Raw genomic sequence first — 16,354 nt, 5'->3', positions numbered from 1 at the left:
ATTAAAGTAAAGCAGTAAAATGTCACGTAGCAATTAAGAAATAAAGAGCCGCTGTAGTATTTGACAGTGCTTTTCCACATATGCAGGCCAGGCAAATCATATCCACTTATCCAAGTGCAACCTTTGGAAAACCAGAATCCCCCTCATCTCTCATACTGCCTGCAGGGCTGCTAGCAAAAAAAAAAAAAAAAAAAGCCTACAAAAAAATCAAAACAAAGTAAAACGAAAAAGAAAATGTGACCACCTGCATATGTAAGAGATATTGATCATTCTGAATGCAAAGGCATGCATCTTTTTGTTGTGACAAATTTGGGAGAAGGAAGAAAAATATTTGATTAACTCAGTAATGAGGAGTTTCCATGGCTAAGGTAGTACATGATAATATGAAATGAACAGCAGCCCATTGTTCGGGAGCAAAATGGAGCCCTGTATGGGATCGCTGCTGGATTCAACACACCACAGATGGAAGAGGGGAATAACACCACACAGTTGCTGGGGGGAGGAGAGGGTATGGTTCTGTTACAGTTTTATTGGCCTTCTGTACAGGTCAGTAAGTCATGCACTCAAACACACGCACAAACACACACTCACATACATACATGCTGCAGCACAGAGTATGTCAGGGCTGGGAGGCAGCTGAAGCTGAAAGTTTAATGAGAGCCTGACACTAAGCTAACAAGGTTTTCAAACAGTGGCTAACAAAAAACAGGGGTCGGGGAGACTGTTTGGTGCCAAGATATTTGTTTTTAATATTAACAAGGGCTGAATTCAGGCAATAAAAGACAAGGAGAAAAATATCTTCTGAAAGTGCTGAAAGCCAAGCTGTTCAATATTTTAAACAACATATGTGTTTAAATGAGAGATTTTTTTTTTTTTTTTTGAGGGTAAGAAAGAAAATCCTTGAGCATGAAGCAGAAGCAAGTGGTTAGCAACACAAAACTTCTGCAAATATCCAATAGCTAAAATCATTTTCTGTCCCACATGCCTTTAAAACCTGACATAACCTTAGCTGTGGGATGATTTGTAGTACAGCAACCCAGATCCCCAAAGAGTTGCCCCACATTCCCACAGAGATCAGGATAAGGTAATTTAGTAAGGGTCCCAATTTATTGTTAACTGAGCAGCCAGATATATGATATTAATTAATTGTCTAGTTAGGTGAAAAAAACATCACTAAGACCACAACAATACATCCTAAGTTTTGTTTGTTTATTTGTTTGAGGATTTTAGAATCCACACTCAGTGTTTTAAGACATGCTAGTGGTGGATGACCTATGACAAGGTTGGACCAGGGTACACAGATTACAGATACAGACACCAGTAACAGTTACCAACACCAATAACAGGTACAGACATGCATACAGATGAGGAGGGAGTATCAGACAACTGCCATGGGTGAAGAAGATGTACGGATCTGGACTTTTCAGGTTGGAAAAGACAGGACTGAGGAGAGACATGCACAAAGTCTATAAAATCAAGAATGATATGGAGATTGCAAACAGAGAATTAGTATTCTCTGGTTTTATAACACAGGAATTAGAAATCCTTATCACTAATGCACTGATTAGGAAGAGCAGAAGTAGCTCTTCTTTCCAATGTACTCCCAACTCTAACCTTAACAATTAAGTTCGATACCACACTACCATTCTAACGAGCCTGGCGTTATCTGTGACTAGCACCAGAATAAGAAGAACAGTTTGAAGGTTTTTATTTTGCTTTCTCATGTAGGCAAGCTCTCCTAAACAAATTTTTCAAAGATAAAGCCTTCAGAAGTGCACCAAATGGACTAGTTTGCTGTTTGAAAAGTTATGAAGCAAAGTACAAAGAATGGTCCTAATTTGGACCACATATGGTTATGTATCAACTTTAAGAAGTCCTGTTATTATCAGAACCTAGATGAAAATCCAGGATATTTTCAGGGAGCCAAAGGCAAAAGCACACAGTAAACTTTTCACTTTGAGGCTGCTCTATTGTTTTTGTGCATACTGCAATCCCACAATAAATAAATAAATAAATAAAAATTAAAAATAAAATAAAAATTGAGAACTGCAGAAAAGCTTGAAACTCACAAATTCAATGCACTATTCCATATTTTATTTTGCCATTTTTTTTTTTAAACAAACTGAAGGGCAGCTCAAACTGAAATTTGAAGCAGTGTGACCCTTGACCCTAAACTCATTTGAAGTATTGTATACCACATACACTCAAACTTTACTAATTCTGCTTCATCTAATCTGCAATATACAGTTACAGATTCTCAAATAATTCAAATATTCATAGTGACATGACTTACAGTTGTTAAGGATCTGGTCAGTAGATAATCAGAGAATGATCCCCACAAAAAGAAACTAAGAAATGGCTATCAGCTCAATCTGCAGGCCATTATCATATAATGTCAGGCCTAAACAACAGTGAAAAATTATTCCCTCATATCTGTCATGTCTACTCAGAGATAGAATCCATTCAACTCGATGTACTGTTGTACTGCAGCCTTCTGTGCTGCCTTCACATTACTTCTTTGGATTAAAAGATTGCTATGTATATTCCTGTAATCTTTTGCTCTGAAGGTGTTAAAAGACAGTTACAGGCTTAGCAGAAGCAAGGCACGGCTTCCTTCATGATCAATGGCAGGCTTGCGATTGAAACATACTTCCAAGAATGTAGCACTGAAAAGGTATTCACATGCTGATCCTGTAACACAACTTGCAACACTAGCAACGTCTCATGTCTCCAAATCCACATCTTTGGACCAGGTGATTTTTGAAGGTCCCTTCCAGCTGAACTATTCTACTCCATATTGAAAATAGACCACGCCTAATTGCATACGTTACATTGGACTGCAGAGCTTTATAATGGAAAAGACCACCTCCAGTTGCACCTGTGATTGAAACCATCATGACTCTTTCCCCTGCATCAGAGAAAACAGTAAACTCTGACCCAAAGCCACTGATGAGTTTTAGAGTAGTGAAATTACTAATGCAGATGTTCAACTAAAAAACCTTTGTATACTTGACACGATCAGGGAACCTGAACGCTCATTCCAGTCCTAGAAAATGTAATCAGCTAATGGAAATGAAATATGTTCCGACATCCAGTGGTGCAAAAAGAAATAATGTAGTTGCCGTTCAAAACTCATCTTTGAAATATTATCCTGACTGACTAGATATCTGTTTACAGTTGGGTCATCTATAGAAGCATATAAATTGTCCTAGAAATCTAGCCAGTTGTTATGCAGAGACTGTTGTCTAAATTACTGACCAGTATTGTCTCACTGATTCCCTGTTATCCCCTTCACTTGATACAAGGGAGCCATCCCTCATCGTTTTTGGTAACTCAAAGCTGACAAGGCTGTAACTTCATCCACAATTTAAGCAAAATTTGGTTATCCCAAATCTATCATTCAGAAAATACATAGTTTTGTTATCTTCTTATGCAGATGTGGCAGCTGGAAACTAGCAGAAATACTGACAGATGCCTGAATGCCTTTGAAAATAAACATTCTAGGAAAGTATCAGGGATTAAATGGAATGAATTTTAATCAAATTCTTAGATCAATCTGAGTTCAGCAACATTTTCTCTAAAGTTGTTCTTAAAAATATGGAAATATCCAAGATGTGTTATAAGCAAAGACAGAACATTTGCAACAGCTGACGTGCCATTAGGCAATGTAAAAAGATGAAAACTGAAAGAATGCCTTCACCAAACAAGTAAGAAAGAGAAAAGTTTAGGAATCTACAATCACATGAGCAGCAATCCAGGGAAGAGACAGAAGGCAGGGACCTTTTCTACGCTCTTCTAATTATATGTATCCTACAGGGACTCTCAAGAGATGTTCTTGAGCATGGATTTCCCTCCTTTCCTACATGTAATCCTACACAAAGCTCCAGTGCAATAATATTCATCCCATTTTTTTTTTTTTCTGTGGTGACTTTCGGTGTGGACAAGACCAGCTAAGGTGTGGAAAGTTATGATACCCAACAGAACTCAACATGTTAAATTGAAAACACAGCCACAGGTAGAGCCCACGTGCTCTGCCTTTTTGGTGTTTACCTGACCATAATAGCAGCTGATGAAAATTTTGAAAAGGTCCTTCAGCCTAGCAAAGCTGAATAGAATTTTCTAGTATCGAAAATTTGAGGTCAATCAACAGCTGTCACCAGAGCTTCAGCATTATAGCTATTCTTCTCAAACAAGGTTTGAAGAATTTAAATCCGGGGAAGATTTAGATTAGACCTGAGGAAGCATTTCTTTTCTGAAAGAGTGGTCAGGCACTGGAATGGCCTGCCTAGGGAGGTGATTGAGGCACCATCCCTAACGCTGTTCAAGAAGCGTTTAGATGAGGTGCTAGAGGATTTAATTTAGTAGTTGGGTAGAGATAGTGATAGGAGGATGGTTGGACTAGATGATCTTATAGGTCCTTTCCAACCTTATGAACTTATGAACTTATAAGGTAAAGTAATTTTGCCTTGGCTGTAAGACTACACAGTTTCTACAATATTTCCATAGTACCAGCTGTCTTTTCTAACTGTTCTTTTTCTACTGAGAGATACAGTGAATACATTACAAAACTGACTTTGTATCAATGAAAATAGATAATACTTCCATTCCTCTCCTGGTAGAAACATGTTGACTAAGCTGCAGAAGAATGCTCTTAAGGAATGTTTGTATCTCTTGTTTTTTCCAAATTAGAGAAATTGAATTTTTCTGTACTATTCTCTGTTTGGAACAGTAGAATTGGTAAGCAAAAATATAGTCTCTAGGAAGATAGTACATCACCTTCAAACATTTGTACTGGCTCTTAGAACAAAGTAGCAAACTTATAAACTTAAACACGTAAAAACCTAGAAGTAGCAAAATAGTTCCGTAGCTCTATGGACAGAGCCAAAAAGCACCTTGCTTTGTTATCAAATAGTGCAGTCATCTTCAACAACACTGCAAACTGACAGCTGCTAAATATCAGTGGTTTGCATTTTGAAAACAATTTCTTCCTAGCATACTGATCACCCCACCCTCCCTTTTATTTCCTAAGATGGAGACAGCTGCTGACAGTAAAGGGCAGGAAATTTCCAAAGCCAGAAATGGAAAGATTCCTGAACAGCACGAAGCTGACCTGTTAAAACCCACCGCCTCAAAACATCACAGAACGAGATTAACTGTGGCTATGTACCAATGAAAGGTTGGGATCACTTTGTGACCATTCACATCTTTAGCCACGCTAGGCAGAGGTCATGATTTCAGTAATCCAACCAAGCTTCAGGGCATCAGCTGTGGGATGTATTTGTCAAAATAGGATTATCTTTCTCTCTCCAACCTCAAAGTTTTGAGCAATCAGGCTTCCACATTAAGCATCACCCACTTCTTTCTCCAGTGGTGCGAATCAGCCAGCACCAGAAATGCTGAAGTGGTGGACCCAATTTCTTCAGAATGGGTGGTTTCTGCAGCTGAGACTTTTCAGTGTGACTCTAACAAAGCAAAGCACTGACTGGGCCTACTGGAAAACAACTCAGCCCAGAATACACTTGAATCCTAACACAGCTTGCTATATATGCAATGTTAGAAACAAATATAGCAGTACTGTAAAGTTATACATTTTATTTTCCAGTGTAGCAGTCTTCCAAAATTTTTGCCACTGTCAACCCTTAGAATTTCTCTCAGCCTCACCCTTCCCATTCAAATTTTCACTGGAAGCACAACAAAGGTTGTGCAGTTTCAGAAAACAGCTACATACCCATTTATCACTGTCTTATGGACCACCAGTTGTCCATAACCCACAGTTTAGAAATTTCCCTCCTAAACCACCACAGATATACCAGGAAATAACATCTGAGCTATCTGCATATTTAAGCTATGAGAAAAAAAATTGGCAATTTCACTCTTCTTTTTTGTCTATACATTACCTTCCAACAAATTGTGACTTAGACTATTTTATTTACAGTTCCCAAATGCTGGATAAATAGAATTCACATGTCTTTATACTTTGCTTGATCCTATTTTCTCTGTTAACATGAGTTGCAATGGTCACTATGTAATTTCAAGTAGGTAAATATTCTGCTAAATGCTCTGTGCTGTTGGTTAGCCTGACTGTTTTACAAGCAAATTCTTGTCAGTAGTTGTTTTCTTTCTTTTACTACAGTGAAACAGGCAAAATGATTTGATGACTGCCTACTGAACTGATGAATAATATGCCTACTAGATGACTTGCCTAGTGGAACTCAATGTCAGATGTGAAATTACTGTATACAGGATCCCCTGGGTTTTCATTTCTGTGCTTGTATATGTAAGAACATCACCTTGTAACTGCTGATTTTTAAAATTGGTACTTAAGGCCCCAGTTCCACATTCCAGTGGCAGCAAAGTAATGTCACACCTGCTTAAAATGATTGTTTTCTGCTTAAGATAATTGTTATGATAATGTTGAACCATTGTAATTATTTATATGGTGCCAAAATACAAGCTGACTTGGTTTTGACTATTTTTTTCTTTATCAGTTATAATACTGTTTAGCTAATACTTACTCTACCACCCCTGCTGCTTCTCAGCATATTCAAGAATATCCCGAGCACTTACACGTCACTTCATTCTAACAGAAATTTGAGTGCCTGTCACTCACAAACATTTTTCTATGTGCCAGACTTCTGCACTTCTGGCATAGGAGTGTTATGATGAAATTCCTGCCCTCTGTATTTGTGAATTAAATCAGTGCCTCATAGAGGGCTGACATATCTTTTGCAAGGGACATGAAATAAGGCCAGAAAAAGGGGGAAAATTACCCTAGGAAATGGAAGAACTACTCACTAAATAGATCCTGTTCCTGTTTTTAGTGGGCCTATGATAAGTAGCAGTTTTGGCTTCTGCTGCTCCATTGCTTTACATTACAATACTCCCTCATCCAGTTTGGTATGAGTAAACAGCACAGCAAATGGAAAATAACAGGCTACATAGTCATAAAAGATATTCCAAACATCCTAGAATATGTGACCACATAAAAATTGTTGATCATAGCAGAAAATGGTTCTGTAAATTTTCCACACACTTACTATGACACTGAATGATAAATAAATAAATAAAATAAATAAATAAAAAAAAATGGAAGAAGAGAGAGTTCCAATATTGTTGTAATGATATATATTTTTTTAAATATCATTCTGTAGGTTCCTTTCTGACAGAGAATTGAAGTATGTGAGCTCAGAAGATTTTAGATATTTTTTAAATAAATACAGGATGGCAAAAGCACTGTTTTGTTACATGAATTTTGATTACAGGATGATCATTTTAATGAAATCTTATAAGTTGTTCCTGGAGCTAAATTATCACTTTTTGGTTTAAGTTTTATTTTTTATATTTCTGACAGAATATCTGCTACAAAACAAGCTGGGAACTGGCCAAAAAAGAGCCAATGTCAGGTTGAAGTAAAAGTGTATTAGTTTACAGTATTGCCAAGTGATATGAAAGCCCTGGGACTCTGAGAATTGCACAAGCACATAATAAGAATTGCTGTAGCAAAGAAGGTTGTATGAGGTCAGGAGAAGGTGAAGAACAGAGCAGGGAATCAGTAACCTAACATCCAGTCCAGTGCCTTCCCTCAGGACAGTCTCAAATGATCCCTTATGATCCCTTTTTCCCATCATCAATTTTCCTTCTCTGGTTTTCCACAAGAGTGCTGGCACTGATGCACTGGAGCAGCCTGGGGTCAAATTACTTTCCTGCCAGCACTCAGTGCCATGTGTTTCCAGAAGACATTGTGATCTTAAATCTGCTCTTATAATAAAAAAAATGGTAAAATATAATGACTAGACTGCCTTCTGCCAGGGATTCTCATGTGCCTTTTTACTGCCTCTTTATTGTTTTCTTTCTCCAAAGTAAGCTGGTCTGTTTGAGAACTGACAGAGAGGCACAGAAATACTCAAATACCTTCAGAACATTTCCTAATGTGCCTAGCTCTTCTTTCTACCTGTATGCACCAAGCTCCTGCTACTGATGGTGACTGGCACAGAAGAGCCCTATTGGTGTCCCTGCTGCCATTCCCTCACAAAGGGGCAGTTCTGTTAGAAGATTTTGAAGAGATCTGAATTTCTGCTTTTTGAGCTGTTTTCAGCTTCTTTTGGTACTCAACAGGTTTAGGAGAAATTAGAGTTCAGCAGAACTGAAAAGCAATAAGTAATGAGATCTATGATAGTCAAAAGAAATTGAAAATTGTCTAGATTGCCTAGCTGCTTTGCAGCTCATTTAGAAAATAAAATAAAAAGTAGACAAACCACCGATAGATGGTATCAACATCCAGGTAACTATAACTGAATTGAATTGATACTAGTAACCTAGTTCAAAGGTATACACATTGCAAAGGGGCAAAACCACACAATAGGAGTTGATTTCTGAAGTCTCTCCGAGCCGTTCTGAACCAGATAACAGCTTAATCACGAAGCTCTTATCTGCTGTGGTAACACAGCGCATTACTCCACTTCAAACTTGAAAAGGACACTTACTCTGTGCACACACTCCAGTATCATCACTCATGTATTTAGAAGTAATGAAGCACTAATTCAGCTAGAAACAATATGTGATCATGTGCTAGGAAATTACTGAGATTTCTTGCTTGGCTGCACGTGCAGACATGCATGAATTTCCCTTGTGGGCGTCTGTTTCCCCAGCAATGAAATGGAGGTAACAATGCTGTTCTGCCCTCCAGGGATTCTGGGGATTAAAGCACTAAAGGCTCAAGGATAGTACATTTACTGGGATCAGCTAACTCAGAGGAATTCTTGTTGCAAAAGGGTAACTGAGGTAAAACCATACAACCCTGAATTTGGGATTGGCCAGGGATCTGAGCCTCATCCCCATTCCAGGGTTAGGGCTGCGTCTGCAACAGCAGCAGCTGAGCCAAGACACTGCTCCAAGCTCACTACAGAGCTTGTCCCTCTGGTTTTGGTTTGGGTTTCTCTCTGCTGGACCCAGACCAATCTAAGAAAGAAATGAGAGAAGCACAGTTGCCATAAAAGCACAGACAGCATGGTTGCAAGAGCATGAGATAAAACTTGATCTTTTAGCTCAAAACACTCCTTTAGCTTACAAAGCCTAAAGAGTCTGGACTTGGTCAATAGCTCGTCTACATAACACCAGTTTCCTGCTCCTCTCCATCACTAAACTCTCAGTAGATCAGGTATGATTTTTCCTCTCATCCTGACACTGCCCTTCTAAATGCCTCTGCTCTTCTCTACCAGCAATGCACAACACACAACTGCATGTACAGACACCTCTGTATGGTTTTCCTCTCCCTCTAGGAATTATGCAAACTCATCTGTGGTGTTTTCGGGTGCACGTAATGCTCTTCTCATTAAAAACAAATAATAACAACAAAAAACCTGCAGACACAGAGCTTTGTGGATTCCTTCTGTGCCTTGCTAGCACACACACAGCTCCGGTGTCCTTTGAAAACATGATGTACGGATTAGCAACATCAACACACAAAGCCCTTTACATATATTGAAAACAGGAATGAGGTCAGTATTCTGTAAGACCTGCACGGTCACTGTCTAGACTTAGCAAGCACCCATTTCATTTCAGCGCATCGCCACAAATTTAACTTAATGCACCCTAACAAATAAAAGCTCCCTGAACAATATACCAGCATTGGGGCATCAGTTCAGGCTCAATGTTTCCGGGATAATCTGGTGTTGCTGTTCAGCTCATATCCCCAGGCAGAGAGCTGGGAAGGTCCCCTCACTGTATGCAACATGAAGGCAGATGGGCCATGCAACTATTTTCTCCTCTCTTTCTTATTTTACATTTGGTCATTTGCCTTCTGGAATGTTTTGGTGGGGAAATAGAATGAAATGAGGGAAAAAAAGGAAGGATACTCAAAATGTTTACTAAAACATAACAGTAACAAGGCACTACAGATTCTAAATGAAATACAAACAGAAACAGCAAATTCTTTCCAGTTTGGGGGAAAATGTGTAATTATTTATAGTTAAAGTTTCCCAGATGGCATTTCAAGGCATGCTATATTTCTGGCACATCCTATCGTGGGGTCAGAAAAAAGAAAACTGATTGCTGTGGGTCCTCAAAAACTAAGGGACATGACACTGACAGCATTCATGTATGCATACATTTCATCACTTCATTTCCTGAAATATAGCAAAGCATGGTCCAATTGTTTCAGTAAAAGGGTCACAGACCAATATTTCTGCAACCTAAACAATCAGTTGTAGGCTAGAATCGCTCCATAAATCTTATCACAATCAGACCAGGACATCTTTTCCCCAGAGTAAAGATATTATCAAATATTTCTCAAGCAACAATTTCTCAGACATTTATCCAAAGGCAAGTGCTAATTTCTTGTAGTGATCGAGATCGGCACAATTAGACTTTATCATTGCAGTATTGTTTTTAGACACAGTTGTCTGCTCAGGGACTTGAGAAGATGTGGCATGAAAGATACTTTTTCAAGAACACCAGGAGCAACCACACCATCAGGGGCTGACAGTCAGCATTCAGCAAGGCAGGATTTTGTTACTTCCTATTTCACGCTATATTGGAAATATGAAAGTGGAAAGTACAATAATAAAGGGTCCTCATTTACAGCTCAGGTTCAGTGATGAACTTCTACCATGCTCAAAAGATGCAACCGATGCATTCCCCAGCAGTTCTGCATAACTCCTGCAGCAGAAATTGTCCTGCTCTATGAAACTTCATGAAGGCAGCAAAGGAATCTGTGCACTACATGTTTTTTGAAGGACTATGAGACCTATAGGCTGATGGTCCTGCACCAGCAGTCTGTAGCAGAGGTGCCTTTTCCACTGCTGACACATCATGGTTGTGAATTATTTTTTCTGAATTTTGAAGTAATGAATAATAATACTCTTAAGAGTTAAAACGTTGACTTGTAAGTTTTTTTGCTGCACCTTAGCACATATGCTTGAAAAGTAATGCTTTGCCCTTCTTTAGGACCTCCTGCTTGATCTAGGTGCACAGACATACTGGTAAATTTCTGAGACTGCACATAGACAAGAATTGTTCTCTTTTTTTCATAAAATGGCAAAGAGGGTAAATCTGATCTGCAGCATTTGAAGCAGATTTGTTTATGATTGCTGCAAACTATGTGATCTTGGGAACTCAATCAGACCTGCATTTTCAGAAATACTGGTCTTCAGTTCTGTGGGAAAGTTAACTATCATTGATCCTTAAGAAATCAATCCTTTACGAACTGCAGCCAAAATCCCAGTTACTTTCAAAAAGTTACTCCTCTATGTTTCTGCTTTCCAGCAAGGGTAAAGCAAAGGAAGATCTAAATCATATGCGTGTTTAATAGAAAACAAATCTATCAGAAGCAGGCAATTTGATTCATGCAAAAACAGACAGTTAAGCCACAAGTACCCACAGTCTTGCTCCCAAGTTACACAAAGTGGAGCAGAAACACAAAGTGGTTATCTACAATTTACTTGAGTTCTAATTCTTAGTTTTCACTGTTGAATTATGGACCCTCTGGTACTGTACAGTGTGTCTTGGCCTTTTTGATGAGTACTAAATAGGGATGAGGGTGAAATTAGCTTCACTTTACTGAATTTGGTAAGAATAAGTGGCATTAGCAATTTAAAGCTTTAACTGATCATTAACTATCTGCCTTAAAAGCAATAAAAAAACAAAACACCAACAACAAGAAAACCTTAACTCTTTCAAAGTCTACATTTATTTTACCTTCAAGTTTACTAAAGCTAGGAACACCATGTTCACGTTATTTTCAACATAGAAGAACTACTGAGATGCAAAAATTCCATATTCAAAATATTTTTATTATCTTTGCAAAGCAGTGAATTTAATCCCCTCTAGCATACATCAATCTGACAAAACATCTTACCAAAACAAATAAGGAAAATATGTAATTAATTTGTGTTTCCTTGTGTTCTGTCATTTCAATTTAGCAATTCTATTTTTATTACTATGCCAAGAAACAAAATAATCAGTTGCATTGTCATGTATACGGTGGCTGTTAGTAGCAGAATCCATATGACTGGTCACTGTAAAGAACGCAGTCCTGAGGCTAATATCCAGACCAAAATCCTAATGGAGAAACTCCCTAAGTTAAAAAACAAGACTCCTTTGACTGCAAGAGGAGTTCAGGCCTCTGAAATTCAGTGGCCATTCCCCACACAGTGAGTATTATTCTGTACTCCAGAGTCATTTCTGTGTTTTTATGGGAGTCATTTTGATTGGATTGCACAAACCAGCCTGAAATTTTCTGTTCTGAGCCATGGAACTCATCACACATTGGAACTACTTATGCTGCTTAGAACTGCAGGTGACAAATGGTTAAACATCACAGTATTTCATGAATACAGCACGGGTTTTGGGGTAGCTGTACTTTGTCCCATTATCAAGTGACAAGAGTAAGATTAGACTGAGGCAACAATCTGTTACATATCATAATCTTCCCCTGTGGCATGGTATTTCCCTGTGGTTTCACTTAAAATAATTCATCAGTCACAGCTACATGGATACTCTCACAGGATAACCTGAAAAGAGGTATCTGCCTGAGAAGTCATTAAAAACAAAAAATAAAAATAAAGTCTCAGATGTATGAAATAGTCACTCCTTCATAGTGGAAAGTTAATTTCTTTAGTAAGTTTTGCAGCTGCTTTTTGTTCAGATCATAGCTAGAATCACAATGCAGTAAATTCAAAGAATCTCTCCCAGTGACTTTAGTGGGAATATAATTACACCCTTAATCATTGAGTAGAATGACATATAGACTCGCTAAAACATGCAGAATGAGAGAGGTCATCACTGCAGTACCTCTATTTATTATATTCTGTGAACTTCATAGTTTAAAAGCAACAAGACTTCCAGCATCTAAATACACGTTATTTGCATAAAGGTGCTGCTTTTCTGTCCAAACCCATGTTCTTATCTCCCTAAAGGTTGTTCAGCATGTAGTCTATGAACTGAGATAAAATTTCCTAACTATAACTAATTTTAGGACTAGAATACAATTAACCCAAATGTGGTAAAGCAAGCCATTTGATCTGGGCATCTTATACTGGAGAAAAATTGAAAAAAATAATAGTAGTGCTGCATAACATTTGAACACTTTCTTTTGCCACTGAGTTTCTCCCTGAATACTGGCAGCTCTGTCTTGTGGTTGCTTTAATTTCTGCTTTGAACGCTTCCCTCCAAGCTAAACTGGCTGGCTTTTGATTTTGCTTTGTTTTATTCTTGTTTAAACTGTGGAATGGAAACCTCCAGATGTCAATATTCCAATAAAATCTAACCTTGGAACAGCCCTTCCTAACATTCACTTCAAAACCTCACGCACACTGACCTGGTTTCTTCCAACACTGACTACTCTGCAATCTCCTGGATGGACAGACCACCATAACAGCACAGCCACGCTCTGGCCTGATGCTCTGCTCCTTACTATTACAGAAGTGTGGCAGTAATGAACAGCAGCTTGCATAGTGAAGGAGGTCACTGGCCCACCTCACCCAGAAATCCACGTTCAGCTGTGACTTTTACTTCAGAATATGGAAAAAATTTTTGATCCCAGATCGCTCCCACAAGACTGAACATTAGTGGGGATGAAGGAAAGGGAGTTAAACTCCATCAGTCCCACAGTCGATCAGCATGTAGCTTTGAGAAAGATATGATATTCCCCTAAACTTCAACATATGCTAGCAATATCGCTCCAAATGTTACCATCCAAATTCCTAGCTGACCCGTCTCCCAAATCTTGCTCAGCTAGAACGTTAACATTCAGAGGGTAATTATCTATGCTGCCAAAATGCTGCTCAAACCCAGCTGCAGTTATGTGCCCTGATGAGCAGCAATGGGCTCCGAGTTTGTGCCTCAGAGGAGGAATGACAATTTCTTGTCCTGTTTCCATGGTCCCACATTTCTCAGCTTTGTTCCCCAGCATTTATTATCTTTGCAGACTAGCAATAATGAATCATTAGTATAGATGCTACCATAAAAATTAAAGCTGATATCTACCAAGTGTTAACAGCGAGCTAAAACAGTGAACCTGTGACTGGTAGAAGTGAAGGTGGAATGAAGAAACAGCCAATTTTTTTATGAACATGTATGTAGTCTTTCTCATTGCCTTGCTGTACATCATGAATGAGAAGGGTGGAAAAGCCTACACAAAAGTCACTTAATGACAAAATTAATGGAAACATGAGTTTTAATTAGTACACTGTTCATATTCACTGAGCACCCCTACAGTATCCCAACATTTACTGATTCCACACTGAGGAACCTGGCTGTGTTTTTAAAAATCATTATAACCACAGAGCAGCTACGTTAGTAGAAAACCATATTATCAGGTCAGTTAGTAAAAACCAACAGAATATAATTTTCTTTGAAATTAATACAACATATAAAAGTCAAGAGTACGTTTCGCTGACTTTACTGGCGAGGTCACTAACAAAGTCAGCGTAGTATATTTACTGCTTCTAGTTAACAATCACCCCAGACTGGAATCAGACTGCACTGCAAACCCTCCTAGCTAGGAACAAACACATTGTGTATTCTGGAAGAGTGGTGAAGGAGTTCCACAGCACGGGAGAGCACGTCAGCAAAACTGACTTTCCAAATTTTAGAGGATACTGAAAAGTTTGCAAGAATGCTTTCAGCAGAATTCAAGCCCAGCAAAGATGATGGCAAAAGATTGTGTGCTTTTTTAAGGCAATATTTTATATAATTGGCAGCCTTTTCTTGCCTAACAGAAAAACAACCCAACAGAAATTCTGAAATACAGACTGAACAAATTCCCATAAAAGGGCTGAAGAAGTAAAAATGGAACTGACCAGAGGGAAGTTGTCTGACAGTTGTTATGCTGAGCCGCAACATAATTTATTGTGAAACATAATTATAAATAAATAATAAACTGAGTTTTATGCATAAATCACAAATTTGCAAGGAATAAATTATAGCTATGAGAAAATAATTACTGTAATGAACTCCATACAAGCCATTCCTTTGCAAAAGATGATGTAACAATTGAGCAATTAGCTACATAAGTAAGAAATGTGATTGCACACGTATTACAAGTAACATGCTTACATATTCCCCTAGAAAAAAAGAATCAACTGGAAATGAGTATGCTCTGAATTTAAAAAAAATGCGGGAATGAACCTGAATGCCTTCTAACTCACACCAGTTTTGTAGCTGCAGCTTAAAATCTACTCCAAGATTTATTATCTCTGACTTTTACACTATAACAATGCATGCAGTATAACCTATACCTGCTATGACAGTGAGCCAGATCCATGGAAAGAATGCACCACTTAACAGAGTAGTCCTAAATAGATGGTTTGCAGCAAATAAAGTCATGGTAACTTTTGGTCAGGAAACAGTCACTCCTAGCTCATGCTTTCCTCAAGTCTGCACCAGCTAACGAGGCTACCTGGAATCAGTACTTAGAATCCTTGTAAAAATGCTATTTCTTGTACATCTCAAAGTAAAAAAAACAGTTCTTTGGGTGCTTTGTTATTTACCCTATATTCACTGAGAATAACGTTGTTGCTATTGAAGAGATGGGACTATCTATATCTCTATGGCTTCAGTACCTATATGCATTTTTACATCAAGCTCTACTATGAACAGTTTCTGTCCCTGTGGTTTTACTGTCTAACACACGCAGACAGGAAATTACATCAGGTAGAAACAAGTTCAAATTAAAGCTGAAGGTAAATAATACGATCATCATGCACTGGCTCTATAGCAAAGCCAGGACTATAAACCCAGTCTTTAGCTGAGCGCAACCTATTCCCAGATCAGCACTCCTAAGACAAAACCAGTGTCCTTTCAAGATGTATGGGAAACGTTGAATCACAGCCTGAACCACTAATTGATCACCTGAGGTGAGCACTGAGTCAGCCATGGGAGAACAGGTGAAGACAACAAGACAACATCTGTACGACCAGAAGGGGTGGAGTCTGACTCCACCTCACCTACACTCTATTTAAGGGCTCACCACCACTGGGGAAAGATCTCTTCTTGGAGATCCCTCCTTCATGGGGTTTCCCCCGCAAACCTTTATCCTTGGAGATGAGTAAACATTTCCCTTTATATGATTTGTCTCTTTCCCATCTGTACAATATCTCGGTTAACAATATCATTCGATATTATTCATTTCTTTACCTTCACCTCATACACGAGAACACTAATGCAGAGCCGTGGCATTTTCTGCACAAGATCAGACTGACCAGCAGTTTCCTAATTTTGGTAATTTAAAGTGTGTTTTCAAGGAAAGCCAAAGATTTTGATGAAGCATTGCACTGTATGCACCTGCTGTCCACAGTTGCAAAAGGACTGAGCAGTCAGTGGAATCAGCGTTACACTACAGTACTGCAGCCAAGCT

The sequence above is a fragment of the Cyrtonyx montezumae genome, unplaced genomic scaffold (assembly GCF_038088225.1).
Source record: "Cyrtonyx montezumae isolate F1298 unplaced genomic scaffold, pur_monq_1.0 scaffold_4, whole genome shotgun sequence".
NCBI lineage: Eukaryota > Metazoa > Chordata > Aves > Galliformes > Odontophoridae > Cyrtonyx > Cyrtonyx montezumae.
This window is presented reverse-complemented; position numbering follows the sequence as displayed.